The following is a 13,183-nucleotide window of genomic DNA, read 5'->3' as shown; positions in this document are numbered from 1 at the left end:
CTTCCATTTTCATTTGGGACCTTTAGTTCTATGCTTACCGGAGTCTCTTTGTATAAGAAATGGATCAAAGCAAAAGGAAACCCCCATCCATTTATTCAACAAATGTTTGTTGGTCACTTACTAGATCCCAAGTACTTTGTGAAGCCCTTACAGATACATGGTGTCCCAGCACTTAATGTATTTTAGAGGGTGTTTTAGAAAGTAAGATTCATCTCTGCTTTTAGAATAAAATAATTGGCATAGGCCTAAGTTTTAGAAATTAGTGAGAGTTACACTTCTTTTGCAAATATAACATTTGGTAGAAAAAAATCACGTTGAGGGATCTCATTTTCCTTCTTATCCAGAAAAGAAATAATTTCTTAATATTTGGGTGGGTGTTAGCACCAACTCAGAAGACATTCCTTTTGTTGCAGGCTTAGCCAGTCATTACTCCCTGATGTATTTGTTGATCCCCTACTGGGTTTGCTATTATAAAAGGATTCAAAACATAGTCATTACCCTGACAGAACCTATGGTGGCTCTCTAATAGTACAAGAGAAGAAAGCGAATGTGAATTCTCCCAGGAGTTTTGGGACATGGAGAGCCCTGTAGCTTTGTATGCTCAAGGGAGGTTCCCCGAAAAAAGCAGGCCTTGGTCTTGAAGATTGGACTGTCTTTGGGTAATAAACTGCAGGTCAGACAACAAGCTTGAGCAACCTTGAATATGCAGGTTCTAGTGAACTACAGTTTGCCAGTGGCTCAGAGGGTAGGTGTTGGGAGTCGTGGAAAGGCAGGTAGCAGAGGTTGTGAGGCTGATGTCACATGCAGATTTGGGAATGTCTCCCTTATTCTCTTTCTCTTTTTTGGGACATGATCTCATTCTGTTGCCAGGTTGGAGTGCAGTGTCTCAATACAACACACTGCATCCTTACAAGCAATCCTCCTGCCTCAGCCTCCCAAGTAGCCGGGACTGCAGGTGCATGCCACCACATGTGGCTAATTAAAAAACAATTTTTTTTTTGAGAAATGAAGGTCTCACTGTGTTGGTCAGGCTGATCTCAAACTCCTGGCCTCAAGTGATCCTACCACCTTGGCTTCCCAAAGCACTGTGATTACAGGTGTTAATCCCTGCACCTGGCCCCCCTGTTCTCTAAGAAATGGGGACCCAGTGAAGTTTTCAACAGGTGACATTTCCGATGATATTTTAGGAAGATATTTTAAGATGACGATGCTGGCAGGGATCTGCAGGATGGATTTAATTTGGAGAGGTGGGAGACAGGTGACCTGTCTGCAGTACTGAATAGAAGTACACTTGCATAGCATAGGTAGTGAAGTGATGAGCGTCTGAACAAAGATGCTAGTGGGACTCAAAAGGGCAAATGCAAGAGACATGGATGCTTCTTTGAGAAGGAGGAGGCAAAAATGCAGTTTAGATTGGAGGCAGGCAGAAGAAGGGTAAGAGGAACAGTGAAAGGCTTAAAAATTTCTTTTTGGGCTGGGCAAGAAGGGAGAAAGGAAATAGTTTAAAGATTGGAGGTTGTCTGGCAACGTATTGAGGGTTCAGGGAGGATTTTACTATACAATGTCTTCTTTTAGAAAGGTTTGGATGTTATTCATGGTAGAGAACTTTTGTGCCAGTCTTCAGCTACCCTGTGAGCTGAGTTCTGTTTTTCTCATCGCTAGTATTTCTCATTCTTTACTGTTTCTTTTCCTTTCTTTCCTGAGAGAAGGGCACAAAAACCTTAAAGATGTTAAACAATCAAGAATTACAGGTGACTGAAAAATTACAGTACAGTGAGGAAGACAGATCTGTCACCTAATAAGAATCTTCGCTCCATTTTTCTCATTAACAACTCAACATTATAGCTCAGCAATCATCTTTGTAACTTGCACATGAATTTGCATATCTAAACTGTGGACTTAACCTAGAACTTTCCTGAAACTTCAGAGTGTTAGAATGATCTGCTTTATGATAATCACATCTTCTTCTTCTTAATATTTTTGGAACAGCCCTGATTCGAAGTCAGGGGTTTCTTTCAGGCCCCATACATTCTTAGTTTTAGTGTGCAAAATTTGTCATTTGGATATTACACTAAGACTGTTGGGTGTTTATCACTTCCGCATTTGAGAGGCCTGGTTTTTCTCTTGATATTTTATAGAAAGGTTTTGTTTTTAATGCCATACTTTTCAACAGCCATGCTTCTCAAACGCATGTCCCTCGGGGGGGGGGGATCCTGTAATTATGCAGATTCTGAGTCAGGCGACCTGGGGTGAGGCCTAAGAGTCTACATTTCAGACAAGTTCCCAGGTGATGCTGATGCCTCTGGACTGTTAAGGACCAGGAGTAGGGAGGCTCTGCAGAAAGTAACTTCTACTTAAATTACAGACTTTGAAATTAATTACTGTGGAGAAAGAACTTCAGTGCACCTGGTTTTTAGCGTTATTTTAATATTGCTGTGAGAGCAGATTTTGTTTGCTCTTTGCTTTCCCTATTGCTGAAACATCAAAAAGAGTACTCTTCCCCCTTTCTTGAGCTTGCATTATAGAAATATTAATGTTTTCAAAAACACCGTATTAGAATAAACTTGACATTTGAATAGTGATGTACTTTTTAATGTTAAACCCACACAGTTTAATCGTAGCTGCAAAATACAGTGTGTTTCCAAGTGACTTTCGGCAAGGTGTATGTAATTCAGAATACTTTATAGAAAATTAGCAAGGTTTATTTTAATAGCTTCCAAAAAAATGGCTTCCTTTTGTTTTGAATCATGAGAACACAGTGGAATAAAATACTCTGCAAAACATTTTGGAATGGATTAGTGAAATTTTAAATATAAATATGTATCTGTCACATTTGGTGCCAACTGATTTGAAACAAAAGTAGTTGAAGCTGCCTCAGAAGGTAATTGTGGGCAGAGAATGAAATTTTCCTTTCTTTGGGAGGTTGCCTCCTGGTTATATATCTCCTTTAGAGAAGTATCTCTAAATAGGCATTTTAAATAAAGGGAATATGGAGAAATCAATTAAAAAAACAGGTCAAGTAAGCATTACATTAGTCTCCTTTTCAACATTCATTCTCATTGTGTTGCCTGTGCTTTTTGGAAAATTTCACCCTGTTTATTGCTTTGTTACTAACACTGAAGGTACTTTATATACTTTTTAAAAGTATTTGGTAGGCTGGACATGGTTGCTTATGCCAGTAATCCCAGCACTTTTGGAGGCTGAGGTGAATGGATTGCTTGAGTGGAGGATTTTGAGACCAGCCTGGGCAACATGGTGAAACCCTGTCTTCACCCCCTGCCCACCAAAAATAAATAAATAAAAATTAGGTGTGGTGATGCACACCTGTAGTCCCAGCTACTTGGGAGGCTGAGAGGGGAGGATTGCTTGAGCTTGGGAGGCTGAGAGGGGAGGATTGCTTGAGCCTGGGAGGCTGAGAGGGGAGGATTGCTTGAGCCTGGGAGGCTGAGAGGGGAGGATTGCTTGAGCCTGGGAGGCTGAGAGGGGAGGATTGCTTGAGCCTGGGAGGCTGAGAGGGGAGGATTGCTTGAGCCTGGGAGGCTGAGAGGGGAGGATTGCTTGAGCCTGGGAGGCTGAGAGGGGAGGATTGCTTGAGCCTGGGAGGCTGAGAGGGGGGGATTGCTTGAGCCTGGGAGGCTGAGAGGGGGGGATTGCTTGAGCCTGGGAGGCTGAGAGGGGAGGATTGCTTGAGCCTGGGAGGCTGAGAGGGGAGGATTGCTTGAGCCTGGGAGGCTGAGAGGGGAGGATTGCTTGAGCCTGGGAGGCTGAGATGGGAGGATTGCTTGAGCCTGGGAGGCTGAGAGGGGAGGATTGCTTGAGCCTGGGAGGCTGAGAGGGGAGGATTGCTTGAGCCTGGGAGGCTGAGATGGGAGGATTGCTTGAGCCTGGGAGGCTGAGAGGGGAGGATTGCTTGAGCCTGGGAGGCTGAGAGGGGAGGATTGCTTGAGCCTGGGAGGCTGAGAGGGGAGGATTGCTTGAGCCTGGGAGGCTGAGAGGGGAGGATTGCTTGAGCCTGGGAGGCTGAGAGGGGAGGATTGCTTGAGCCTGGGAGGCTGAGAGGGGAGGATTGCTTGAGCCTGGGAGGCTGAGAGGGGAGGATTGCTTGAGCCTGGGAGGCTGAGAGGGGAGGATTGCTTGAGCCTGGGAGGCTGAGAGGGGAGGATTGCTTGAGCCTGGGAGGCTGAGAGGGGAGGATTGCTTGAGCCTGGGAGGCTGAGAGGGGAGGATTGCTTGAGCCTGGGAGGCTGAGAGGGGAGGATTGCTTGAGCCTGGGAGGCTGAGATGGGAGGATTGCTTGAGCCTGGGAGGCTGAGAGGGGAGGATTGCTTGAGCCTGGGAGGCTGAGGGGGAGGATTGCTTGAGCCTGGGAGGTTGAGGCTGCAGTGAGCTGTGATTGCACCACTGTACTCCAGCCTGGGTGACAGAGTGAAACTCTATCTCAAAAAAATAAATAAATAAAAATATTGGTAGACTACCTTCCAAAGGCTGGCCTGATTGAGCTTATTGATTACTGCTTTTTATTAAGAATTCTTAAGGATGTGTGTGTTGAAACTCAAACTATGTCCTCAATGTGTGGAGTTGTTAGGTCCATTTCTGAATATTGAATCCTAACATTTTTAAGCTCTGTGAAAATAATCACTTGGATTATTTTCCATTCACATTTTTAATATAATTGAGTCAGGGCACCACTTTTGCCAAGTTTAGTATAATTTCCTTTGTTCAAAGATCTAGTGTGGGTCTGTTTGTCATGGCTGTTTTAAGTAGTTACTTGCTCAAGTTGCATGTCATGCACCCTTCACAGCAGCAACAGCAAAGCCATATACATAATATGCATGTCAGTTGTTTAATGTAGTGAAAATACTCCTTGCACCCTGGTTCCCTTAGCATTGACAGCTGTGATGAGCACAGACTGCACTGCCTTTGCCTGCCAGCTCCTTTAGCAAATGCTTCAGTAGCAGATGTGGGAGATTTTGCCATGACGTGTAGGGTTTCAGAGAGATTAGCTGACTTGAGAGGGTGGGCTTCAAACCTGCTAATGTGCCCTGTGCAAGACTTTTATATACAGGGCTTGTGTTTATATCCAGCTGTACTTAGTTGGTTTGGTCAGTCAATTTAAGTGGGCTTGAGTGTCTTATTTTGTGCCAGGCATTATAATCCACTGTGAGTTGAGCATGGGTTTTCTTTTCCTTTTCTCTTTTTTTTGAGACAAATTTTCGCTCTTGTCCCCCATACTGGAGTGCAGTGGCACAGTCTCAGCTCACTGCAACCTCCACCTCCTGGGTTCAAGCGATTCTCCTGCTTCAGCCTCCCGAGTAGCTGGGATTACAGGTATGCACCACCACACCCAGCTAATTTTTTTTGTATTTTTAGTAGAGACGGGGTTTCACCGTATTGGTCAGGCTGGTCTTGAACTCCTAACCTCAGGTGATCTGCTCGCCTTGTCCTCCCAAAGTGCTGGGATTACAGGCGTGAGCCACCGCACCCAGTGAGCTTGGGTTTTCTGCTATAGAACTGACCAGGGCATTCTGGATTTGTGAGTGAAAGCAGAAACCCATGGAGGGATGCATCTTGCATTCTGCTTGTTGGGCATGATGAATGTAGGCCACTTTACCTTCCAGACTGCAGAACTTCCTTGGAATTTACCTTTGTTAAAGGGATCCATGAATGACTTCTTACCCCTGCCAGGGGTTGATGGAAGTTGTTTCCAGGTGTGACCCATCTTCATTGGCTTATGCTGGCGAGCTGTTAGGAAAAAGTGTCATTTTAACTTGCTGTATTCCTCTGAAGCTCCAGAAAACAAGGTCTGAGCTCACTCTGTTTAAAAACTCCTTTGTTTCTACCTAAAAGCACAGGATGTTCATTTCTATCAGATCAGTTATTTTCTGTATACCAGCCTGTGAACATGTGTGTGTCTTTGTCTAAGCACCTATTGCTTCATAAGATACACCACCAAATTGAAAAGAGTTAGTGACAACTGTTCCTTGGCTGGCATCAAAACCAGACACCAAAGAAAAGCCAGCAAGTAATTTTGTAAGACTAGGTCGGGCTGACCGACGTTATTTTTCTTTCTCAGTTTTGTGTAACTTTTCTGTTTTAAAAAATTGTTTTGCATTAACATGCTGACAGAAGTATGCTGCTAATGACATAGTCATGATCTTGATGATGGTGATAATAACCGTAGCCAGCCTTCCTTCACTCTTCACTCCCCATGTGCCAGGTACTGTGCTACACATGGGACCCCTTTAATCTCACCGTGATCCTGTGTCGGGGGGCATAGTTGTTGCTGTTACCTCAGATGAAGAGGGGAGGCTGAGCAATGTTGAGTCAAACCACAGGGACAGGCAGAGCCACGTTCTGAGCTGCACCATCTTTCTTCCTGCTGTAACCACTGTGCCCAGCACATTTAGCATCACCATTTGCTTTCAACAGCCAGAACATTTTAATCAGAGGAATGCAATCTTTTAAAAGACATTATGAATTTACTTTTTGTGCAGTTTCCTGATGAAAATCACAAGGGCTTGCATGTTTTCAAGTGACCAATTTTAATACTAGGTTAGTATTCTTCCTTCCCTCCTTCATCCTGTCTCTCCCTCTTTCCCTTTCTGTCTTCCGTCACAGGGAGTTCTGCATCTCCGTTGCAGAACAACCCCATAGACTTTTAGGGTTTTGAGTTCCCAGAGGAGCATCTCAAAGCCTCCCCAAATCCAATGATGTCAGACCTTAAAGATCACAGGGCCCAGGGCTGGCAAACCCATGGCCTCACTTTGCTGCCCACCTTTCCGGGTCTGTCATGGAAACTGAGAACAGGGCATATCCCTGTGTGGAGTCTTGGAATCTCTACATCATTGCAGATGATACCCCTAGGAAACTGGAACTTAAGATACAATTTATCTGCCTTTTCTAATTTACTCTCAAAGCAAAAGTTCTAGGTTAGATTCCTGTGGTCCGTGGTGGGAGAGTCATCTGTCCAAGGCCACATACCTTGTAAGTGGCAGGTGAGTCTTGACTGCAAGGCTAGCGTTTTCTGCTCTGCTTGGACACCTTGATTTTCTCAGAATGCAGGTCCAGCGCAAGAGTCTCCTGCTTAGAAATGCCCATGGCTCCCTTTTACTTAAGGTTCTTCCTGACCCTCAGGGCCTCTAGGATGAAAAGTCTGGGAGCAAGTTACTTCATCACATCCAGATAACCCTTTTATGTGCAGGGTGTTTGGTTGGAGGTGCTGCCCTCAAGGCGTTTACAGGCTAGCCGAGGGCTCGAGGTGTCATATCCATTTAAGAATGCTTAGAATACCAGGCAAAAAGTGATAGTTTTAATCAGCAGTAGAAAGTGCTTTTGCAGTTCAAAGGTGTGAGAGATGATCATGGATTGGCCATAACCAGGAAAGACTTTTGGGAGGAGATGGCATTGACTAGATCTTCGTAGAAGGACAGATGTGTGGGCATGGTGACTGGAACAGCATGAAGGGATGACTTGTGTCTAAGGAGCAGGAAACATTTGGCTGGGTGATGTGGGCTGCGGGCAGAAGATAAGGCTAGGAAATGACTGTCCTGGAGGATCTTGGATGAAGGGCCATCAGCTAATACTGAGGAAGTCATTGGGAGCCAGTGAAAATTTTTGAGCAGGGAAATTGGGGCTGTATTTTAACCAGATGGAGCTGCTTTGATGGTAAGGGTGTACTAGAGAAGGGGACCCCCACATTCTGAATTAATGTCACTTAGGAAAGGACCCCTTGTAAGTATGAAATGGTTATAATTGTGTGTGTGTGTGTGTGTGTGAATTTGAGAAAAGTGTATAACTGAAGAACGCTAGGTATGGTTTTCTTGGGTTTTTTTTGTTTGTTTGTTTGTTTTTTTTAAAGACATGGTCTCTCTCTCTCTCTGTTGCCCAGGCTGGTGTGCAGTGGCATGATCACGGTCACTGAAGCCTTGACCTCCCGGGCTCAAGCCATCCTCCCACTTCAGCCTCCTGAGTAGCTGTGACTACAGGCACATGCCACTATATGCCAGGCTAATTTTTGTATTTTTTATGGAGACAGGGTTTTGCCGTGTTGCCCAAGCTGGTGTCGGACTCCTGGACTCAAGTGATGCACCTGCCTCAGCCTCCCAAAGTGCTGGGAGGTATGGTTTTAGACAAAGAAAAAAAATTACAGTAATGATTTTCACCTGGAGAGGATAAGTGGGAGGAGGTGGGCTGAATTCGGGGCTGACTGCGTTTTTTGGCAGTGTTGATTTGGTGTTCAGTTTTCAGAGGCATTCCGTTAAGCCATTTGGTGGCAGTATTTTCAGTGAGAATGTGGTTATAGGGGTGGACAGATAAGCTTGTGACTGATTTGGTCAGGGTGTTGGTAGGCAGGCCTAGCCCTGGTGGTTGCCGTACCGGTGGTGCTCGGTATCCATGGAGGTCTGCCAGCATCCTAGAAGCCCTGGGGGTTGGCTGTGCCATCAGCCCTGTGCAGACAGCTGCAAAGCATGACTTGGAGCAGAAGGGGCCACCTTGTTTATATGGAGGGTGAAGGTTTGCTGACAGTGACACCAGCTTGAGATTGAGAGATGGTGGGATAATGGAATTCATTCAGTTTTGGCAGGAGGCAGAAGTCAAGGGAGTTTACTGAGCCGGGCCTTGAGAGGGTGGGTAATGAGCAGAGTATCTTAGGTGAGCTGAGCGGTAAAGTTTGGGCACCGAGGGTGACGTGAACTGGAGTTTGGCGCTGGGAACTGGATATTCACCTCCCATCAGAGCTCTGTCACCATGCCTGGGGTGGAGCCGCACCCTGAGTGCGCTCAGCAGGGAGTGGCATGTGTGCAGGGCTTCAGCCAGGGCTGGCAGCCAAGGACCAAACCATTTGCCTGGCTCCACCATCCAGAGTGCAGAGAAGAAAAGTGGGCCAGGGCCAAGTAAGTTTTCCCTTCTCTTTTTCACTCTGCTGTGACACCCTCAGAGTGTTGAGTAATAGGGCTTGTGAAAGGAAAATAAATCTTAGGGGCCCCACAATCACTAAGCAGGGAAAAGGCAAGCTGGGAACTGCTCAGGGTAAACCTGCCTCCCATTCTATTCAAAGTCACCCCTCTGCTCACAGAGATAAATGTGTATCTGATTGCCTCTTTTGGAGAAGCTAATCAGAAACTCAAAAGAATGCAACCATTTGTCTCTTATCTTTTATCTACCTATGACCTGGAAGCCCCTTCCCAACTTCCAGTTGTCCCGCCTTTGCTTCGAGTTGTCCCGCCTTTCCAGACCGAACCAGTGTTCATCTTACATATATTGATTGATGTCTCATGCTTCCCTAAAATGTATAAAACTAAGTTGTGCTCTGACCACCTTGGGCACTTGTCATCAGGACCTCCCGAGGCTGTGTCACAGGCATGCATACTTAACTTTGACAAAATAAACTTCCTAAATTGACCGAGACCTGTCTCAGATTTTTGGAGTTCGCAGACTCATGTATGGAGGACTTGGACAGTAGAATATCCTTAGAGCACTGAAGTCTAGTTAAGTGAGGACTGACAACATAAGGATATGTTGAAAAATAGTTTCAAAGAAGAAAAAATTGCACATATGTTTTTGAAAACAAATTAATGCTTCTTATAGAAAGATTAGAGTCTCATCGCTTAACATTTTATATTTTCATCCCTTTAAAAATCTCTTTTTTTTTGAGACAGAGTCTCACTGTTACCCAGGCTGGGGTGCAGTGTCACAATCTCGGCCCACTGCAACCACAGCCTCCCAAGTAGCTGGGATTACAAGGGTGCGCCACCATGTCCAGACAATATTTTTGTATTTTACCATCTCTACTAAAAATACAAAAATATTAGCCCAGTGTGGTGGCGCGCACCTGTAATCCCAGCTACTCAGGAGGCTGAGGCAGGAGAATCGCATGAACCCAGGAGGCGGAGGCTGCAGTGAGCCCAGATCACGCCACTGCTCTCCAGTCTGGGTGACAGAGCAAGACTCCATCTCAAAAAACAAACAGACAAACAAACCGAAGAAAGGCTGTAATTGTATAGTCCCACCAGCATACCAAAGTCATTTTGGAAGTAACCTCTCATTAGCTCAATTAATGAGGTTGAATTAAAAAGTCACGGAGTCTGTCAGGCTGCTGAGTGTTCTGGGCACTCAGTGAGGGCCAGTTAATAGGATGTGCACCTCCTGAGCTGTGTTCCTGTCTCCCCTGCCCTGAGCACACCTTTCAGAGGAACATGGCAAGTTCTCAGGTAGCGATGCTTCCCAGCTGCTGTGCCGTCAGGTGGCACTCCACCTGCCCCTCTCTATCTCATGATCTTGTTTTATTTTCTTCAGTGTGTTTCTTACTAACTGAAATTGTCTTACGTGTTTGACTTTGTCTCATTGCCTAGAATCCCAGCTCTGTTATAACAAGCACTTGGTTTTTCTAGTTCATGCTGAATCCCCAGCCTTGGGCCCGTAGTAGGTGCTGAATATGTGTTCATTGCTTGAACTCCAGAGGGTTTCTGTAGCCTCTGTCTCCAGTTTGCTCCAAGCCACTGTCTCAGGCCATCTTTATGAATGACACTGCAGGAGTCCTGGGCGCTGCAGCTCCTGGTTAGGGATGTGCTGCTTGTGGGACCTCTTCTCCCTGGAATGCCTCCTTTCTCGCTGAGTCTAGGTCTGAGGACATGTGGATTCTTTAGGACCTAACTCAATTGCTGGTTTCTTCCACAAAACCTTTCCTAACATCCTAACAGGCTCTAGTGCTTGCCTGTTTGGGCCTCCGAAAGTCACTGTAATTATCTTAAAGATGCCTTACACCACGTTCCTGCGTTGTAATTGTGTGCATAGTTGTCTGACGGTAGGTCCCTTTGAGTCAGGGAGTCCCTTGAATTTTTTCCTCAAAGGCCTTTGTTTTCTATACCCCTGCTTTTTTTCCTCCTTTGAAAATTTTCTCAACATCTCTCATCTTAGATCTTGTGGGTTTTTTGTTTTTTTTTTTTTTTTTGTCAGTTAAGTATTTTTAAAATATTAGAGCTGGTAGGAATCTTGGCCGATGTCTAGTCTCATTAGAATGTGTACCTGTACTGTGATTTTTCCATTAACTTTTGCCTCAGGAGTTTCGAATCAGCTTTGGGGCTAGTAGCAAATGTAGATAATTGTTTCCTGATTAGGAGTCAGATTTGACACTTCCTTATTGAAATGTTTTGCTGTCTGGGATATGAAGCAGATGGTAGCTTCTGGCAGAGCAGATGTCTGTGTTGAATCAGAGTATTTTAAATCTGCTCTTGTACCTTGAAGTGTTTCCCTTGGCAAATACCCACTTCTGACCTGCTAGTGTCAGCTTTGGGTGATCCCCCCGCGTCCCCCATACAGGATTACACAGATCCTTACTAAGAAGTCTGATAAAATATAAGTAATAAAACATAATTTAGTATTGGTTAATCCATGATGCTTTATTCTGATGCAAGTACAACGTGTTGATTGACTGGGTAACCAGTGAATCATTAATAAATGCACTGTTAACATGGACTGTTGATTCATAACACTAAAAGGAGTAATTTCAATAAAAGATCGTTTGATTCTTCAGATTCCCTATTGGGGTGGTTCAGAGCACAGACTGTAGGTAGGCTGTCTGGATTTGAAATTCAGCTCTGTGTAATCTTTAGGCAAATTACCTAACATTGCAGTACCTCAGTTTCCTCATCTGTGGAATGGGGTGTGTGTGTAATAATAGTACTTACTTTTAGGATTGAATGAGGATCACATGAGTTGATAAATGAAAATTGTTGAGAATGTTCCCTGGCTCACAATCCCTGCAGAGATGTTAGCCGCTTTAATACTACCATTAAGGTCTCTTCTTCCTTCTCCTCTGAGAAATAAGCGCTAAACGATATCACTGCTCCTGTTTTTAGTACAAAGGCTGGACGAAGCCCAAATTTTTTTTTTTTTTTTTTTTTTTGAGTCTTACTCTGTTGCCCAGGCTGGAGTGCAGTGGTGTGATCCCAGCTCACTGCAATTTCTGCCTCCTAGGTTCAAGTGATTCTCCTGTCTCAGCCTCCCGAGTAGCTGGGATGACAGGTATGCACCACTATGCCTGGCTAATTTTTGTATTTTTAGTAGAGACGGGGTTTCACCATGTGGGCCAGGCTGGTCTCAAATTCCTGACCTCAGGTGATCTACCTGTCTCAGCCTCCCAAAGTGCTGGGATTACAGGTGTGAGCCACTGCACCCGGCCGAAGAAGCCCAAATCTTAAGAAGAAATTCTCTACTCAAAACCATGCGTGGTTTATGTAGTGTAGCTTTCTTTCTCCTGAGCTGGGGGTTGCACTAGCTGTTACCTGGGACACAAATAGTATGGATGGAGTGCTTTAAATTGGAAGTATGGGTTTTTGGACATCTTGCTTAGATTTGAGCTTTCACCCTTAAACTTTGTATTTTTCTTTGAGGATGGAAGTATTGGATAAAGGTACCAGAAACCAGTGCGTTGAATTTGAACTGTGTCTTTTTGGGGGAAGGGGCAGGTGTGTCTTTCTCTCAATACTATGTATACTTTTAGCTCTCCTATACCAAAAGGAAGGGAGGATGCTAAAGTCTAATAGTTGGCAAATAGCTGTCTTTCCTGCTGTGGGTGGCACAGAGAAGGATGAGACCTAACCCTAACTTCGTAAACTTTTCATCTTATGGGAAGGTGAAGTACATAGATTATGGACAGTGCAGGCTGTTTATGAAGATAAATGTTTTCACCTTACAGTACTTTGAGCACTGTGTTCTGGGCTAATGAGAAACACAAGACAGCCAGGTGCTTATCTAGAAGAGCTGTCTCAGAAAAGGGTGGTTCAGAGCCAACTTGAGAGGGAAACCCTGCTCCCACTCCTGGGCTCAGTTTTGCCTTCATTTTCTTTCCAGTCAACAGTTCCCACCATTTACCTCTTAGCACACTACCCTTAACACACACCAAGCTATTTTTTTTTTTTTTTTTTTTTTTAGTAATGTTTCATTATGGAAATTTTCAAAGTAAGCAGAGAGTAGAATAATGAGCACTCAGGCACCCACCACTCAGCTCCAGCAGCTGCCGGCACAAACACATGGCCGGTCTTGTTTATCTGTAACTCCCTTCCCCACTTCCTCCAGTACCTGCTGGATTAGTTCAAAGCAAATCCCCCAAAACATATCATTTTTCCTATAGATTCTTCTAAGTGTATCACTCAAAGATGAGGAAGGACTCTTAAGGATTTCT

The sequence above is a fragment of the Pongo pygmaeus genome, chromosome 12 (genome assembly GCF_028885625.2).
Source record: "Pongo pygmaeus isolate AG05252 chromosome 12, NHGRI_mPonPyg2-v2.0_pri, whole genome shotgun sequence".
In the NCBI taxonomy this organism is placed as follows: Eukaryota; Metazoa; Chordata; class Mammalia; order Primates; family Hominidae; genus Pongo; species Pongo pygmaeus.
Note: the sequence above shows the minus strand (reverse complement) of the source record.